Here is a 17,906-nt window from a genome sequence, read left to right on the forward strand (position 1 = left end):
ATTTCTAGTAGAACACCCTTTAGTGTAAAATATACTAGCCATACAAATCATGTAAACACTAATTAGAGAGGGTACTTGGGAATAATGTGTATTTTTCTAATCTGAATTGTTGACATTTGGGACTCCCACTGATCCAGCTTATCAAGGCATGTAATGCTCATAAGGAAAAGAGTGCTTTGTAGAAGTTCTTTTCAATCCGATCACTAAGGGTGAAGAGGGTGGGCGTGGGTGAAGAATTGTGAAGTTGCTGTGGATGTGAGGACATTAATGCTTTGGAGAGAGGACTCGGCTCTCTTGCTTTCTCTTCCCTTGTCTTCTTCTCAGGTGTGTTTTCCTTGTCACAGCTGACATCTGACATCTATTGGGTGCTTGCTGTATGCCCGGCACTGTTCTGAGCTCTTTACATTCAATATCCCAGGTCATCTTTATGACAAGCCTATGAGGTGGGTTTTATTACCTCCACTCGACCAGTCAGGGCCCTGAGACTCAGAGCCTCACAGCAAGTAAGTGAAGGTGGAATGAGAACCCAGGGGAGGAGTCACGCTCTCAGCCACTGCACTTTAAGCTCCTATGTTAATGCCCCTGGGTCAGGTGATTCTGCCTGTGGCGAGCACCTAGAGGGAATAAGGACGTATACTGGGCATTTTGGGCTGTAGATTCAAGTAACAGACTAGGTCTCAACCTATGGCATTCAACTGTAGTCAAGAGAATGAAGCAACTGAAAACTTGTATAGTTATAAAAATTCAAGAATAGCAAAAAAAAAAAATTGTGTTGGAGGTCAGGGGTTGTCCTTTGGGTTTGGCAGCTGAATGACGTTAATCTGGGAAAGAGCTGAGAGGTGAAGCTGGGGTGGGTCGGGGAGTGGAAGGCAGTTCATGAGAGAGTGGGTGGGAAAGTGGGAGGCATGGTGGGCAGGGTTCTAGAGTGAAATACAGGGAGCACTTCTTCAGGGTCACCTCCCAAGGGTACCTGTGCCCAGGGATTGCTGGGGGCTGATCACCCTAGGGGCCAGTTGGGAGCTTCTTCTTGCCCATTCAGTAGTGCCTCTCAGCCACTGCGTGACAGATCCAGCTCTCAGCAAAGGCGTGAAGGAGAGAGATTGGTTTTGGTGCTTCTCTGTCATTTTCCCTTCACCCCTTCTTTCTTCTTTTCCTTGCCCTCAGATGGGTCTACTGCTGGGGAAAGTCATGTCTGCAGCAGTACTGCTCACCAGAGCCCTTCTCCCCCTTCCTCTTGCCTTCTGATGAGTGTAGCAGAGATTCCTTGAGCATCTTCTGTATATTAGCATCTCTGTTTACCTGTTCTATGTGTGGCAGACTAGCTGGCTGTGATAGATGAACCCACACTCAGTGACAGCTTTGTCAGTGTGCCAGTGCAGCCCCCCAGTGTGAGCGCATAGAGGTCTAGGGAGAGAGCCCTGAGAAGCTGCTGACACTTTTAGAACGAGGCAGAGAGTGAGAAGCCTGCGATGGAGACTGAGAAGCGATGGCTCTGGAGGTAAAAGGAAAACAAAAACAGTGGTTTCACTGGAGCCAAGGGAGGAAAGAACGTGAATAAGGAAGGTGGAGACACGGAAGGATGCTCGTGATAGATTAGGTGAACAGAGCAGTTTCCTAAAGTGGTACATAATGTGTATTTATAGGAAGATGTCAGAGAGAATGTAGACAAAAAGGTCATTGATGGTTATTTCTGGATTTTTTATATATCTGTTTCTAAATTTTCTATAATGAACGTAAGTAGTGCTGTAACGGTAAGACATAAAGCAGAAATTTATCAAAAGAGGAAAATGCAAGACACAGGCAATGCCAAATATAGCAGACAAGTAAGAGGAAGATATAAATATATTCATTGGCTTTGGCGATCTGGAGGCCATTAATGATCTTGACAAATGTTGTTTGAATGTAGTGGGGACGGACAGAAGTCAGATTGCAACAGGTTAGGGATCGATTGGGAGTGGGGGAGCTTAGAGACTGGGTGTAGACTGCTCCTTCAAGGATCTTGAAATACTTGACTGAAGAAAAGTAGTTAGGATCAAAGTTGAAGAAGTAGAAGTTGCGGGGTAAAAAAGGGTGTTTATAAAATAGGAAGGACTGGAAAATATGTCTTTGTGCTAAGGAGGGAACCAGTTCAGTTAAGCTGGATAAGGATACAGGGTAATTGATGGAGCATGGTCCCTCAGGAGTCAGAAGCGGATAGAACAAAAGAGCAGAGGTAGCCTTAGTCATGGAAAGGACATCTCTTCCACTGTGGGCACATAAATGAATGAGTGGATAGGTACCGAAAGAGATAAAAATGTATGTGGTTAGGAAAGAAGTGAGGGCACTCTTATGTGATGGTCTTGACTTTCTCAGGAACATAGTAGGTGCAGACTTTGGTATGAGATAAGCCTGCCTTGAAATAAATGTCACAACGGGCTTCATCATTATAATAGGTTAGATGTAAGCTCTCTGAGGGCAGTCTTCCATGGCACGTTCCTGAATGTCTCCACTGCTAATTGTTGTACTTGGAATATAGTAAATGCATAGAAAATGTTTGTTGATGGTATGAATATATGGTTAGAAAAAGAATACGGTATTCTGAGTCTCTTCTTCACTATTCATGTCATTCCATAAATGTGCAGTCTATTTCAGGTATTACAATCCCAGGGGAACACAAACAAATGAGGAAATATCTAGAAAAAGGGAAATTATAGCAGGAGATTTGGAACTGGGTGTAAAAGAATGGGTAAAGAAACTGAGGCTACGTTGTGTCCAAAATCAAACCTTTGGAGAGACATGAGAACCTTCATCAGATGTTTGACAGGCTGCCAGTTGAAGACCCGGTACCCATGTTCAAAATGTTGCTTCAGAGAGGAGAACCAGGGTCAACACTGAAAAGTACAGAGAAGCACGCTCTCACCAATCTAAGTTGTCCTAAAAGGGTAGAAAAGACTGTTTCAAAAAGCTGAGAGTTCTTGGTCACTGAGAGTGTTGAGGTGGAGGCTGGATGGTTTCTGGTTGTGGGTATAGTACAGGGGGAGCCGTACACAAGATGAGCTCTCAGATCCTTACTGTCTCCAGGGTCCTTTGTGCCAACAAGAGGGGATTGTCCTTGACCTCTAGACTTTGAGGTGTTATAATACATTTCTACCAGATTTATTTGAGTGGAAGTTCACTGGATTTTTGTCATCCCATAGCGATCTGGACACTTATCTAGAACTGTCATGCTTTGCTGCTACAAAGATAATTTAGGTTCCCAGAAATGACCAAAAGATGCTAAAGTACCATCTAAATCAAATGAGATGCTGTAGAAAGCACTGAATATGGTGATTGACACCTATTTGGGGCTCAAAAGATAGATAGTATTTAATCTAATATTTCTTAACTATCTTTTTAATGTTAGGCATACAGGTTATTTATGCCTCAAGTCTGTAGTTATCGTGGGGAAACCACTTGATCTAGTGAAAAGAGCATGCATTTTTGGAAGCAGACCTGACTCTCCTTCCCCGCTCCACGATTAGCTGTGTTCCTTTTCTTCTTTCAGACAGCTCAGAGTGAAGAGAACATGCTTCCCTGTGATTCTTACCAGTTGGTCTGGGTCCTGTACTCTGATGCAACATAGATCTAGTCTGCCAGTTCTTTGACTGGGGCTGTAAATAACCTTCTCTGAGCTTTATTTTCCTCATCTGTAAACGGGGTGAGTGGGCAGATTCCCTGGGTAGTTTAGGACATTGAATAACATGTAAAATGTTCAGCACAGTGCCCGCCTTACGGTGAGCAGTCAGTGTTTTCTCTCTCTCTCTTCCTTATTAAGAAAAATATTTAATTCATTGGAAATTCCTTCCTTGATTATTATGGCTAATGGTAATCCTAATATACTATTATCTATATACTGTTAGTATAATAATCATTTGTTTTACATTAATTTTCAGTTCTTTTCATCCCTTTTGCCTTATCTGATGATCATGTACAATCCTATGAGGTGAACTGGACGTGGATTATAAATAGTGTATCTCCTAGATTGACACTCTGGTCCTGCCTGGGTCACAGCAGTTCAGGGTTATGGAGGTAGAGACAGATCCTGGCATGTACGCGAGGAGCTGCCTGCCAAGCCAGGCTCACCCCCCAGGCAGCCTCATTAACATCCACGTGTGACATCTAGGTGCCCTTGGTTCCCAGGTAACTCGTTAAGAAAGCCTCATTTTATTTCGTGTGTCATGTGCCCAAATATCTCTCTGTAGCCTGCCATTTAGATTTTCCAAAGGGAAATGTAAGATTACATTTTCTAAAGATTTGTCAACTTTTTTTTTTTTTGCGGTACGCAGGCCTCTCACTGTTGTGGCCTCTCCCGTTGTGGAGCACAGGCTCCGGACGCGCAGGCTCAGCGGCCATGGCTCACAGGCCCAGCCGCTCCGCAGCATGTGGGATCTTCCCAGACCGGGGCACGAAACCGTGTCCCCTGCATGGGCAGGCGGACTCTCAACCACTGCGCCACCAGGGAAGCCCAGATTTGTCAACTTTTAAGATTTTTTTTTCCTTGAGAGATTTAAGAAGGGAATAATAAACTTTTTCCTCTGACATTGGCTTTGGGGAGAGTTTGCCAGCCTTATTAGTGTTAACTTGAAATTGATGTCAACTAGTCAGTAAAGGCAAAATAGAGCCCCCCTTCTCTCTGTAGTCCCTTCCTTCTCTATCTCAGGTGTGGCCTTCTCTATAAACCCTCCCCTGGGGACCATTCTACAGACCCTCCCCCTCCCCCCTCCCCTGCACACCCCCAGCATGTGCATGCCGTTTACATCTCTAGGCTGCATGTATTTCCTTCTGCTGTGCAGTTTTTAACTGTACCTCTAGATGTCTAATTCTACCGCTAGACCATCCACTCCAGGCAGCAGGACGTTTCTATTCATTTTTTTATTATCTCAGTGTCTCTCACAGTGCTTAGACTGTAGTAGCTAGTGGGCATATTTTTTCTATAGGCACATTCCTTTCACAAAAGCAAATACACACATGCATGATTTGGGAGCAAGGAGTCCCTTGGTTTGAGTCTAGTGGACAGTCGCTGTACAGTTACGTGATACCAGGTTATACAGGTGCAACTCAGAGTCTCCGTTAGAGTTTCATATGCTTTGTACCCTTAAAGGGTGGCATTGCCTTGGCAGGGTCCTGTGACCTGCTCAGAGTGTGATGCCGTGGGGTGTCTTACTCCCGAGGGACTTTGGACTCGGGTCCTCCAAAGAGCTGTGCAGCCCTGAGGGGCTCAGCAGAGACCCTGATGCGAGCTCCCTTCGAGATTGGTGTTGGGCACCTGTCACTGCATGGGGCAGCCCCCGAGAACGAGGGGTTCCTTGAGAGGATGGGGGGTGCTGGATTCCGCAGCTGCATCAGAGACAGCCACACGTGCAGGGGCCGGTGCTGCCGAGGCAGAGCATAAGCCCCAGACCCGCCCCAAGGCTGTCTGTGGAGTGAGCTGTTGCCAGTGTGACTGGGGAGTCACCCTTGACATCCAGTGCGGTGGAGAGATTTCCATTCTGCCAGCAAACTTCTCGCCGAGGAGCTAGAACACTGAGGACTGAAGTGACTGAGAATTGCAGTCCTGAAACTCCCGGAAGAGGTCACTTAAGGCAGTGCCCTCAAGTCCAGCCTGAGGCCTCAGGGGTCTAGTCATGACCGGGACACAGCAGGAAATTGTCGCAGACGTGATGACAGCCAGATGGGTGGGGATGTTGGCCCCAGAGTTGAACTCTGAAGAGCAGACTGCTTGTCCCCTCCATCTGGTCCACTCCAGCATCCCCCTGGATGGTTCTCGGCTCCTGACTCCCTACGAGGAGCTGCTGTTTAAAGCCCACGGCCGTACAGCCCGTGTGTGCTGGGCTTTGCAGCATGGGCAGGCACCCTCTCTCTCGGGAGGTTCCAGAGACTCATTCTAGAAGGGGGCTCCCTGTCTCCTAGACTTGGCCATGGAATTGAAAAGGGTCTGTTCATTGAGTTCTCGAAACAGACTTCCTCATCTGTGCCGCCTAAGGCGCCAACAGTAAACCGAGAGTCCGCTACCTCCTGCCCTGCAGCTTGTCTTTGAGCACATGACCCGAATAGACTGCATGTCCTCCACGTCCTTTCCTCCTTCCTTAGGGAAGCTGATGATGCTGGAGGCCCAGACCTGCTGGACCGGTTACCGGGCCTTAGATTTGTGTTAGTGGCTATAGCCTGAGCCAGTGAGACTCCACAGGCAGGCAGGAGCTCCGAGGGGGCATCCTTGCCCCTTTGGCTTCCACGGAATGACTCTGCTTGGGAGCTGCTCTTTGTCTACTCTTTTTTTTTTTTTTTTGGCGGTACGCGGGCCTCTCACTGTTCCCGTTGCGGAGCGCAGGCTCCGGACGCGCAGGCTCAGCGGCCATGGCTCACGGGCCCGCCGCTCCGCGGCACGTGGGATCTTCCCGGACCGGGTCACGAACCCGTGTCCCCTGCATCGGCAGGCGGACTCTCAACCACTGCGCCACCAGGGAAGCCCTTTGTCTGCTCTTTTACCGGGAGGCAAGATGGTGGTGTGGGAGGGGAGAGCTGGCAACAGCGCTTCTTTCATTGGGACCCCAGCTGCCTCTCTGCAGGCTCAGACTCAAGATCTGGCTTTTCTCCGCAGCTGTATTAGCCACAGGTTGCTTGAGAGAACCTGATTTCCCGTCATCCTCTCCGCCCACCTTTGTCAGGGATAAGGTAAAAGTCAAGCATAGTACTCTGCAGCCCACAAAGCTTCTTTCTTCACCTCGACCCCACTTGAGAGGGAGCCTGGCGAGCAAAATCCCATTCTGACGGTCTACGTCTTTCTCCAACCCTTGGGAAGGGACTGTTTCCCAACATGGACGACCATGTTAATATCCAGTTCCATGACCGACATCTTTGGATTTCGTATGGTTTTATTGTATAAACGGTGGCATTCTTAATCTACAGGAGACTCCCTTTTGTGGCACACATTGAATGTCATCCTTAGACTGTCTCTGTAAAATGCTAGCTCTTAAAATATTAATCTCTAAATGGGCACTCAAGAGTTCATTCAATTATACCGTAGCATCTTCTGAATAAGCAGCGTCATCTGGGTGGCTCTCGCTGCATTAAGGGGAAAATGCTTATGGGGCATTGTTTCCCAGGCATGGGATGATGCTCTTGCTTTGTTTCCATTAAGTGTTGCGCTGGCGTGGTTTTGTTGGACGCTGCTGCAGATTTATCGTCATTCATGCCCAGACCCAAGCATTATCAGTTTTCTCTTCCAGTGCCCAGCCTTAAAAGGTATCATGTCTGGTAGGGACTGTGGATCATAATTATGATAAATGAGAGGCACTCGGAACAGTTCTGTTAGAGCTGATTTGTCAGAGTACTGAGTTCAGTCCAGAGAGGGAGCAGCAGCCTCTTTATTACCACCAGCAACCATTTCTCTTTGATTTTTTTTTTAGGATAATTTCTTTCTTTTTTTTTTAAACATCTTTATTGGAGTATAATTGATTTACAATGGTGTGTTAGCTTCTGCTTTATAACAAAGTGAATCAGTTATACATATGCATATGTTCCCATATCTCTTTCTTCTTGCATCTCCCTCCCTCCCACCCTCCCTATCCCACCCCTCTAGGTGGTCACAAAGCACCGAGCTGATCTTCCTGTGCTATGCGGCTGCTTCCCACTAGCTATCTATTTTACATTTGGCGGTGTATATATGTCCATGCCACTCTCTCACTTCGTCCCAGCTTACCCTTCCCCCTCCCCGTGTCCTCAAGTCCATTCTCTAGTAGGTCTGTGTCTTTGATTATTTTTTAAACAGCACTTCGTTGCCTGGGACCTTTATTTTTCTTCCTCCTGAAAACAGTCTTCAATGGCAGTGTTTTGAAAGAGGTACCTGTATACCTGCTGGCATTTTCTCCCATTTTTCTCCCTTTCTGGGCGTTGAAACCCATCTGTGGCCCACTCAGCTGAACATTTTTATTACCAATGACTGTTACTTTTTAAGGAAGTCCAGAATATGTATGTCTGAAGTGATGAAGCAGATAAACTGGGAGTGGGGTGGGGGTGGGGGTGGAAATTTGCTCTTAGGAAAGGATTTGTCACCTTGAGTCAAGATTCACTTCAGGCTTCCTTCAGATAACCCTCTCCTTGTGCATTTTGTGTTAGTTCATACGTTAGCTTCATGGCAGCAGAGAAGTGGGGGGAATGGGGAACTCAGGAGCATAAGCTATGGTTTTAGGAGCTCCGTGTCCTGAAAATCCATTAGAGAAGACAGATCTTTCTGTTTTAGCAGAGACCAGTAGCAAAGCAGCACACTGTTGTAATTGATCATAACTCTTCAAGACCATTCGTGCTTATGTCCCAAATGTTCCAAACTATATAGACCTCACCCCTAGTTGTCCTGTAGCCCTGAAACTTTTACCAGTTGTAAACCAAGGCCTGGAAAAGAGACCATCACTGAAATCTGTGACCCTGGCTTCCCCATCCACACTCCACTCTCCTCTGTGCTCTGAGGCACTGTGTGTGTGTGTGTGTGTGTGTGTGTGTGTGTGTGTGTATGTGTGCATTCATTCATGTCCAACAGTGGTCCTGACCCCTCACTACTTTTCTTGTGGCCAAAGTGCGCATCGGACTTGGAAGTGATGTTCACGGCAGAGGAAGAGATTTTGTTAGCAAAGTGAAGCCAAGCGATCCAGCGAAGGGCAAAGCCACACTCCCGCTGGCCTCGTGAACACCCGCCCCCGCACGCATCTGGTCCTGAGGAGCATGTCCAGGATTTTATTTGTGGCTTTTAAAGTTAATATCACAAATCTTAAACCTCCCCGTTTGGGTGCTCTAATATTAAAACCATTTAACGCTGAAGTTTTGCTTTTTGGTTAAATCTCCCTTTTGGGTACTTCTGGCAGCTTCCTGGGGAAGTTGGAGTTGCTAATTGTCCCACCTCTCGGTCCCTGCCAGCTGTCCCCTCACTTAGGGGCACCTCCAGCTGGCATCTGTGATTTAGTCTGACTTTGTAAATATCACCCTCCAAACCCCATAGCTCTTTAGAGAAGAAAGTGGTGGAGGCAGACGTGAACAAGGACATTTACTCAGGAGGCCACGCTTTCCAGATGGAGAATTCTCTTTTGTGTATATAGAGTGACAAGGAAAAGAGGAAGGGAATGAATGAATGAGTCAGAGAAAGGAGGATGAGGAAAAGAAGGCAGTCGATCAGGGTTCATTGAGCACCCCCGAGTTCAGAGTTTAAGTTAGATTCTGGGAGAAATAAAAAGAGAAATGTTATAGTTCTCTGATCCATGTCTTGACTGTGAGGTGGGGAGTCCCACGTACCCTCAGACCTGATGAAGTAGCTCAGAATTGCTAAGGAACAGCACATCAACAAGTCTGAAGAAATAACTTAGCCCGAGACGAACACGTGAATTCTGCAGAGATGAAGAATCATCGGGCCGCCCGCATTCAGTGGGATCAGCTGGGGGAAATAGTCCCTGAAGTGAATGCCGAACTCATTTTGAAAGATCAGATGGTGGAAAGGACAGACAGAGGTCTTACATGATTGGGGGGTGGGCTGGCATGATGGTAGGGCCCACACTTGTGCAAGAATGAAGTTCATTAATTGGAGTGGAGAATCTGTTTTGGAAACTCGTAAGATGGAGTTCATGGCATAGGAGGGAGCCAGCGGGAGAATGATTTTTAAAAAGCCAGGCTGATGGGTTTTAGTTTAGGACGTAATGTGATGGCTATGCACTGTAAGCAGGACCCCTGAGGCTAGGGACTGCCATTCTAAGACTGGATGCTTCCCGAGGACAAAGGATTTGCCTCTTCTTTGCCTCAGCGGTTCATTTTTGTTTTTGCCCGAGTGACCAACCTACTGGGCTTTATCACTTGAGATACTGTGTCACCATAGGAATGTAGAGTATACACCTGTCAAGGCTGTGGGCCTGCCTCTGTGGGGACCTGTCCAGCACAGCTGTCTCAAAATCATCACACCACCAACCCAGGTGGAGAATGAAACGCTTCAGCATTCAGTCAGGCATTTCTTTCGCGCGCTTGTCTGCAGAGCACGTTCTTCTAGAGGCCCCCCCACCCACCCAAGGCATTGTACCAGCACAGTCATTTTTGAGTTGTACATGGTTTTATAGTGAACATTTTCCTAACAGTTGTGATAAATGAGTGAGAAGATTAGGACGAGCAGGAGTGGCACTGAATAGGATGTGGGTGAGAGGCAGAGCTGAAAAGGGAGCACAAAGGAGACACAGTACAGCCGCTGATAAGAGGAGGCATATGCCCCGGACGGTGGTAATTTGGACCCTGGGTTTGGGATCTGCTGATGGAGCAAAGGCTGAGAAGTGTGTTAGGAGAAGGGGACAATGGGGTCTCTCCCCTCAATCCTTTCCTTCTGACTCTGAGACACGGAATCACACACAGCTCCATCCTACAAACATGCGGGTTTGCCTGCACAACAGCCGGCTTTTTGTACCCTCCCCCTCTTGGTCCGGCCTAGGGCAGCTTATAGATGCTTTCAGCATCCTCTCAGGAGGAAGGTGGGAAGACAGGCAGGCAGCCAGGAAGTCTTGGTGGTTATTAAACTGAGGCTTTGAAGACCTTTTTATTAGCGATGAGACTCAAGTCCTTAGCACTGGAGAGTGCAAACTCCCGCTCACTCTCCTTTGCTCAGACCTCCAAAGAATCTGTTTTATATGGTGTTTATGTATAACCCAGAACAGATGTGGGCCCGGGAACCCTGGGGATTGCTGAGGCTTCAGTGTGCTCTTAAGCAAAAGAGCGTTAGCAGCCCCATGGAGGGAAAAAGCACACACCCCTTTCTTTGCTCACTCCCCCCCGGGCCTTCCCATCTCTCATTTGTGACTAGAGGCTCATTTTTGAAGAAGGACATCTTAAAGACTTGTTTGTTTTTTCAGTCTGTAAGCATGAAGTTTGTAATACTGCAAAGACTTAGGCATCACCAAGACTCTAACCTCTGGAACATTAGTAGGCTGCTTTAAACGAGTTGAGTGACTAAACCAGCATAAGCACTTTCTGGTCCTGCCCGCCCAGCAGTCCCCCATTATAAGGAAAGGACTTGGTGAGGTGACTTGTACTCTGTAGATAAGAGGGGACCTGAGCGGAAGGGCTACGGCGATTTGAAGGTGAGATGTTGGTATCAGACCAAGTTGTGGTAGAGGCTGCTTTGCCCTGATCCGCCCACATGGCCCCTACAGGATCTTCTGTAGCCTGTATCAGGTGTCTGGGTTAGGCATCATCAACAAGTCCATGTGAGTGTTGAACCCATAACTTTGAAGGGGGCAGAATGTGCAACCCCCCAAAGATGCCACTTTGGCATGTGGATTATTTTGAGCTGCAGGCAGTCAAGATCCTGCAGACTCAGGAAAAACTTTTCCCTCTAACTTAACTATCTCAAAGAATTTAGACAGGGGGCCTGTGCCAGAAAAAGAGCTATCCCCAGAGATAACATATTTATCTGAAAGACGTATCTGCAGGGCAGGGCAAACTTCTAATGGCCAAACATCTGCTCTTCTTAATCACCCTGTGAATTCCCTTCCTACACTTTGAAGCCCCAGATCCCTATCCCATTCCGTAGCTCAGGACAGCATATGAGCCTCAGCTGCTTCACCTGCCCTTGAGTCTCACTGTCTTTGTGAACTCCCCTGCATATGTAATTAAATTTGTCTTTCTCCTATTAATCTGCCTATGTCTCTTATGTTGTTAGCCCAGCCAAAGAACCTAGAAGAGTAGGAGAAAAAAATTTTCCTCCGCTCTAGCTTTGACCCCTTAGCACTAAGCGACCTGGTGCCAATGGTGGCATATTTAAGGCTAATGGTTTTAAGTGAAGAACATCCCTGAGCAAGCAGGCCGGAGGTCTTGGTGCCTTGAAATGCTTGTGAAAAATATAGGGATGCTAATCATTATGATAACGGCACCTTGTTTTTTCCTGAGTGCAAGCATGCTGCCGCTGGCCCATTGTTATTAAGTATGCACCCTTCTGTTTACATGGAGTGTTCAAATCTCCAAACTCCTTAAACATGTATTGTATCATCTGATCTTTACAACAACTCACACCAAAGCAGATTTTAACATTCCCAGTATGTGCTCAATGTACAGACTTAAGCTGAGCAGCCTTGATTGTCAAGGTCAAGGTTACAGAGATTGGTAAGTGGCAGAACAGGACCAAGGCCACATCTCCAGCATCCAGGTGCTGCCCTCCTTCTTGTCCCATGCCTTGCTGCTGTTGCTGCTTGGGCGTGTTCTAGTGGTAAGGGCAGCTGGGCTGAGCCATTCATGCTCTTTTAGCCTCTTCCGCAGGAAGGAAGATAGAGCTTTTGGGGAGCTAGAGTTTGGCTTTTGGTTTATGAGGGTAGAGTTGAATCTTTCTCTAGGATGGAAGTTACAGGCTTAGGTTCATCAGCATGGTACTTCAGCCCACTGAGCTACTGGCTTCGTGGAATGAAAAGATTAATTTAAAAAAAAATGTTGGCATCTAATTACATGAACCTAGAAGTTTAAGTGTAGACTAAATATAGCTGGATTTTAATCTCTGTTTTATAAATTCCACAGTATTTTGTTGCCAAATAGGACATAACATTTTTAATAGGCAATTTTTCAGAGTTGCATACAAAACCTTTAGCCAGCATCTTTCAGTCTTAGCCCAGCTCAGACGTGCCCTCTGCTTTGAAAGTGGACCTCTCTTAGCCTCCAGAGATGATAAGGTCTGCAGATGCCCATTAACCAACTGCTGGTTTTTACTTATTAAAATCCCATTATGATCTGTACTGGGCAGAAAGATATTAAAAGTAAATTATACTTTCTGCGTGCATCTTCCTTTGAAAACTTTTAATAAGTAAATATATAGTTTAGTTCCTGTGTGAGAGCTAAACACCAGACCTTTGTCCACTACCTAGAGGATGGGGATTTGACTGGTGGGTCATCACTGGGCTGTGAGAAAGAGAACTCAGATGTGGGCCAAGGCCAAAGCCAGAGCCAGGGTCGGGTTGCGGGAGCCACTGCCCGTGAGAGCTGGGTTTAGGAGAGCACGGCCACCTCTGCAGAGAACTCTAAGCAGGAACTCATCTCAGAGCCCAGGTGAAGCCAAGGTGGGGTCACCTTACCACCAGTGGGACACAGCCAGAAGTCCTCCCTTCTCAGCCACTAAGACTCTAGTGTTTAAAAGACTAGTACTTGTCCTTTTTGAAATCTCTCGAGGTTGGGATATGTCTGGAGCTTTGGGGCTGCATGATTTTTACTTTAATAGGGGAAGTAGGGTTACAAAGTGTGGGGAGACTTCAGAGCCGTCAGGTCTCTATGTTCTTTGGGAATGAGTGTCTTCCGAAGTCTCCCCAATAATGAGAGCAGGTCCGTGTAATCCTTCCTTGTTTCCTAATCTTTCATAATGGGTCTGTGACAGTGTGACAGTTTATCACAAATGTAAAAGCTATTGGAGATTATGAAAAGTAAATGAAAATTATATTGTTAGGTATTTAAATACTGTTGACTAGTAACTGTATAATAACGCATGCATACACACACACACACACACACACACACACATATGTAGAACTGCCTAAAAGAATTTTACAGTTTAGCTGAAATGACCATCATAATAGAAAAGACATCTTTTGATGAATAACTGTTCAATCCAGTGGTACAAACAGTAGCTTCTCTGGGTTAAATAGAGAGTGGGGATATTTTAAAAGAGACTTCCTGGAGGAGTTGGGAAACCAGAGAGGATGGAGGATGTGAAAATGGTATGACCAAAAGCACAGAAGTGTGAAAGCCCCATTTGTTCAGGATTTCAGGATTTTTCAAGAGAACTAGTGGGAAGTAGGGTAGAAAGATAAGGCAGAGCTGGAATAGGATGTCAGCCACTGCCTGCCCCAGCTCAGCCAAGTAATAGGTAATTGAAGATGGGAAGTCAGCAACTTCAGCTCAATCCATGGGACAGTAAAAACCAAGTCTTTCAGTATCTTAGGTGCCTCATCCTCTTACCTCGCTAGGGTCTGGGGTTCGTGGCAAAGGGTTTGAAAATAACATGGCAAGCCAGGAAGCTATTGAGTAGGTCCTGGAAAAAAAGAGAGCATTGTGATGTTAAGAGTAATGTCTTTTTAAAAATTTTTTAAATTTGTTTTACATCTTTATTAGAGTATCGTTGCTTTACAATGCTGTGTTAGTTTCTGCTGTGTAACAAAGTGAATCAGCTATATGTATACATATATCCCCATATCTCCTCCTTCTTGCATCTCCCTCCCAGCCTCCCTATCCCACCCCTCTAGGTGGTCAAAAAGCACCGAGCTGATCTCCCTGTGTTATGCGGCTGCTTCCCACTAGCCATCTATTTTACATTTGGTAGTGTGTATATATCAATGCTACTCTCTCACTTTGTCCCAGCTTACCCTTCCCCCTCCCCATGTCCTCAAGTCCATTCTCCATCTCTGCATCTTTATTCCTGTCCTGCCCCTAGGTTCATCAGAACCTTTTTTTTTTTAGATTCCATATATATGTGTTAGCATATGGTATTTGTTTTTCTCTTTCTGACTTACTTCACTCTGTATGACAGTGTCTAGGTCCATCCACCTCACTACAAATAACTGAATTTTGTTTCTTTTTATGACTGAGACTTACATTATATTTTATTATATTTTTATATATAACATAGTATAATTATATATTATATATAATATAGTATATATTATATACTGTATTGTATTATATTTATATTCCATTGTATATATGTGCCACATCTTCTTTATCCATTCATCTGTCAATGGACATTTAGGTTGCTTCCATGTCCTGGCTATTGTAAATAGTGCTGCAGTGAACATTGTGATACATGTCCCTCTTTGAGTTATGATTTTCTCTGGGTATATGCCCAGTAGTGGGATTGCTGGGTCGTGTGGTAGTTCTATTTTTAGTTTTCTAAGGAACCTCCATACTGTTCTCCATAGTGGCTGTATCAATTTACATTCCCACCAACAGTGCAAGAGGGTTCCCTTTTCTCCACACCCGCTCCAGCATTTATTGTTACCACGTGGATTCTCACCACCCCTGTCCCGACTGTCAAACATTCTTGAGTTGTTTTCCAGAGGGGTGTGAGGGAAGTAGATACTTTCTTCTCCCTTCACGTATGCCTACTACTCAGCAACAAGCCCCAACCATCAACCTCTTACACGTAACTTCGAACATAGACATCTGCAGGATGCCTGCCTGGACAAGACGGTAGGAGGGACGGAAGGAATTTATTTAGTCTGTTTAAAAATGGAACTTGTAACTCTGGCTTTCTGGCACAGAGCTCCTTGGCCTAAACTCCTTTGTAAATAACGAGCATCTTTCTTCAGTTAATAAAATACTGGTTGGATGTTTCTGTGGAGACCGCTTTGAAGATTTGGTTGAATCAGAGGAACATCTCACCAAGAGATGCTCCCATTACGGTAAATGGCTTCATAGAACACAGGCCTAGGGGTTCTGAAAGTGGAACATTCCAGGTTCGGATTCCACCTCTCCCATGTAAAATAGGGCTGGGCCTTGCAAAGTTGTGTAAGTGATTAGAAACAGTTTATATAAAGTACCTGGTACATGGATATTCAGTAGAGGGTAGACATTATAAATAACATCTACATTTTAGACAGGTTCCTCCTGAGTTGGGGGTTTGCTATGTTGCATTAATTCTGTTAGATGGTTTTAAATTAATAAGGTGGCACAGATGGGTGGTAACTACCTCAAGCAACATTCTCTGCAAGCACTGACCCCACGAAGCCATCCTGGCAGGGGCAGGCCTTGCGCACACTCAAGCTCACACAGTCACTGACAGGAAAAAAAATCTTTTTATTTTTGCTTCGCTGAGAAGGTGGTACTGAATGCTTTCTTCCACTGGGAAATCAATTTCAGTGTGCAGCGGATCTCAGCAAGTGAGGTCGTACTCCTGCTTTTCTAAAAGAGACACACACTTCTGTTTTTATTAATCATGGAACTGATACAAGCCTGGTAGAATTTGTAAAAGGAAACATGCTCGCTCTCCTTGCTGTATCTACTGCCTTCTTCAAATTAAGAGAGAAGAAGGGATTTTTGTCTTCCAGTCTAGAAACCATACCCTCTTCTGGTTTAAACCAAGCAAGCAACCTCATGTCCTTGGAGACCTGCCATATATGAGTTTCTGGAGTAAAAGGCATTTTCAGAGATTTTTGTCGGCTGTCACTTTTGAAGGCAAAGTAGCAAAGCCATGATGCCGAGAGATGCCTGAAATAGCTGTGCATGTAATTTTGGGGCTAGATGCTTCCTTGTCACAAGCTTGAAAACATGTTCTTTTTGGAGTTGAATCTAATATTAAGGACCATTGATGTGGACTAAGCGAGGTTTTTATTCTCTACTGGGGTTTTCTGATATATGTAGTGCAGCTCACTTTAACGTAGTGAGATACAACAAAAATCTCAACATAAAACACACCAGTGTTGGATGAGAAGAGTATTAGGATCAGAATTAACTTGTTTTATAAAATGATTATCTGCAAAGTTTCTGTAAACAGCAGTTATTCCTTATCCTTTTGAACTTGGTTTGGCCACCCCATTTTTTTTTTTTAACGTGCAACCTTCTTACACACAGAACTGATTGTGTGAAGTGGAGTATAGCCCCATGGAGCCCCATGATGGGTCAGTCGTTACCTTCATGCAGGTGGGAGGCTGCAGAGGTTTGTGGTCCATTTTTTGCCTCTGCTGAGCATTCTACACCAATAACCAAGTAGCCTGTAGGGGGCAGCAGAATGCCAAATAAAACACCTGTTCCTGGGGCTGTCAGGCTTTTCGGGCTCATTGCCCGCCCCTTCTTGGTCCATGATGCAGCACCCACCCTTCTCCCCTTTGCCTAGCAAAGTTCATCCTCTAGGCCTTTCCAGGGTGGGGACCTTTACCATTAAGCCTCCCGTAACCCACTCGCCTCCACTGACCCTGTTCTCCTCCACACTCTTAAGCCCTCCTGGTATACTTTCTACCGTATCATATAGCAAACAAGTACCATATCAGCTTAATGATGGGACTTGTTTGCTATTGTTTCACAACCAGCTCTACCTGTCCTTTGGGCAGGAACAACGTCTTGTGTCTCTGCGTTGCTCATAATGCCAGGACTGCCCTGGAGGCCTAAATAAATGCTTGACAGCAGATGGAGGATTCCTTAAGCGGTAGTGAGTGCTTGATGCATATCTGCTAACTTGATTGTCAAGATGGTCTTGTTTGTGCACAAGAGAAAGTATTTTCTTTGCTTCGCTTGTTTCTGAAATACCTACACTCTCACACGCTTTCCGGTTTGTTTCAGATTGGGATGTAAGATAGGAGGGCTTTCAAAATAAACCCAGAGGTGTAATGGAAAACATTAACTCTGGTGCCATAGTCGCAGATTTGCATCTAGGCCCTTCCCCTTCCCAGCCCGTTTTTCTCACCCAGATAGTGGGGCTAGCTAAGCTGATCACATAAGCTACCGTCTAACCTGGAGCACCTTTGAAGGTGAGGGAGGACATTTAAAACTACTTATAGTCACATAGTCTTTAGAAGTATTTATTGACTGGGGAATGGTTTTTATTTTGTTTTTTTTGGCTTGCCTATAAAACTGTTCTATTCGAAAATGATTTTAAAGATAAAATTTCTGACAAAATATTAAAATAATATATAAACAAGACAACTTGTCCATGGGTTGGCATGCTAGAACAGCATATGGTGTTTCAAAGAATCAAGCTGAGTGATCCATGGAAAGTGTCTAGTGCCGTGCCTGGGACACACTGGGTATTCAGGGAATGATGATTTCCTTCTCCTTCGTGGAAGAAGATTGGACAAAGAAGCACTGACCAGCAGTAAACAAAGGCCTATGGGCTTTTTAAAAAAGGCTGCTGTAAGGAGGGTGTATTCCTAGTTGTCCAGATCCTGACAAACCAAGATGTGAGTTTT

At 45.5% G+C, this 17,906-nt stretch overlaps 1 protein-coding gene across 8 annotated transcripts in view; it reads left to right on the top strand.

Moving 5' to 3' along the window:
- The window catches only part of HHAT (hedgehog acyltransferase), a 365,509-nt gene that overhangs the window by 250,251 nt on the left and 97,352 nt on the right, over positions 1-17,906 (top strand). The gene's annotated exons all lie outside the window — the stretch shown is intronic.

This window comes from Stenella coeruleoalba (assembly GCF_951394435.1).
Source record: "Stenella coeruleoalba genome assembly, chromosome: 1".
In the NCBI taxonomy this organism is placed as follows: domain Eukaryota; kingdom Metazoa; phylum Chordata; class Mammalia; order Artiodactyla; family Delphinidae; genus Stenella; species Stenella coeruleoalba.